We start from the raw sequence: 1,371 nt of genomic DNA on the forward strand, positions 1-1,371 counted from the left end.
AATCTGTAGAGAATCCGTTGAACAGATTTCGGGTTCATCCCACCAACTTTGGCCACTTCTGCAGTCGTTAATCTGGGATCCATTTCGATGCTCCTCTTGACAACCCTTTTTGTCCTCTCCGATGGACCAGGACGACCCGGACGCTGCTCAGTTGTTTCCTTGCCGTGTGTCCTGAACTGCGCGATGATTCTGTTGACTGTCGAAAGCGGGATTCCCAAATTCTGCGAAATTTGCCGCTGACTTATTCCACCATCTGCTTGACCAACTATCCTTCCTCTAACAAAATCTGACAATTCTAGAGAACCCTGAGTTCTAGGCATGTCGTAGCACAAGGTAATTAGTGTGCGGACCATTTTCATTTATATAGTGCTCTATGAACACAAATTAGTTAGCATAAATCAGTTAAATGACGAAAAATTAGGTGTCTATTTACTTGTGACCACTCAGTGTATATAAGAATGAATGGTGCACCGGGTACACTTATTATTCGAATTTTAAACCTTTCTTATTGTTATGGTGGAACAAAATCTAACAATAAAACGATACAGAACTTAATTTTAAACCTTTCTCATTGTTATGGTGAAACAAAATCTAACAATAAAACGATACAGAACTTAATTTCACCACAACAATAAGAAAGGTTTAAAAGAAAGGTTTAGAAGTAAGTTCTGTATCGTTTTATTGTTAGATTTTGAAAGTAAGTTCTATATCGTTTTATTGTTAGGTTTTGTTCTACCATAACAATGAGAAAGGTTTAAAAGTAAGTTCTATATCGTTTTATTGTTATGTTTTGTTCGACCATAACAATAAGAAAGGTTTAAAAGTAAGTTCTATATCGTTTTATTGTTAGGTTTTGTTCGACCATAACAATAAGAAACCTTTCTCATTGTTATGGTGAAACAAAATCTAACAATAAAACGATACAGAACTTACTTTGAAACCTTTCTCATTGTTATGGTCGAACAAAACCTAACAATAAAACGATATAGAACTTACATTTAAACCTTTCTCATTGTTATGGTAGAACAAAACCTAACAATAAAACGATATAGAACTTACTTTGACATTGGTAGCCTTGCTTCCCGAAGCCCCTGAAACATAAAGATAAGATTGAAACTTTAAAAATATTAAATACATATCTTTGAAAATTAAATTATAAATTAATCTAAGTTAACGTAAATCAATCACGCTCTGTAGTTCTTACTTTATTATGATCAAATCTTTGATTTTGATCAGAAAATAAATTAGTGTATCTCTCACTTCGATTTTGATCAAGTAGTCGAACAGTATATTCTACACCTTGATCTTGATGTCTTCTGTAGCTCAGACCTTGACTTTTATCAAGATGTAATATCGTTGTAACTCAAACCG

The 1,371-nt window shown here is 33.7% G+C and overlaps 1 long non-coding RNA gene across 1 annotated transcript in view; it reads right to left on the reverse strand.

Moving 5' to 3' along the window:
• LOC111089456 overlaps positions 1–1,095 on the reverse strand; it is an 8,879-nt gene extending 7,784 nt beyond the window's left edge. The window contains exon 1 of the long non-coding RNA XR_002613734.1: positions 1,060–1,095. This is a non-coding gene — a long non-coding RNA (uncharacterized LOC111089456). The remainder of the gene's footprint in view (positions 1–1,059) is intronic.
• Positions 1,096–1,371: the final 276 nt, after the last annotated feature.

The sequence above is a fragment of the Limulus polyphemus genome, unplaced genomic scaffold (assembly GCF_000517525.1).
Source record: "Limulus polyphemus unplaced genomic scaffold, Limulus_polyphemus-2.1.2 Scaffold6305, whole genome shotgun sequence".
NCBI lineage: Eukaryota > Metazoa > Arthropoda > Merostomata > Xiphosura > Limulidae > Limulus > Limulus polyphemus.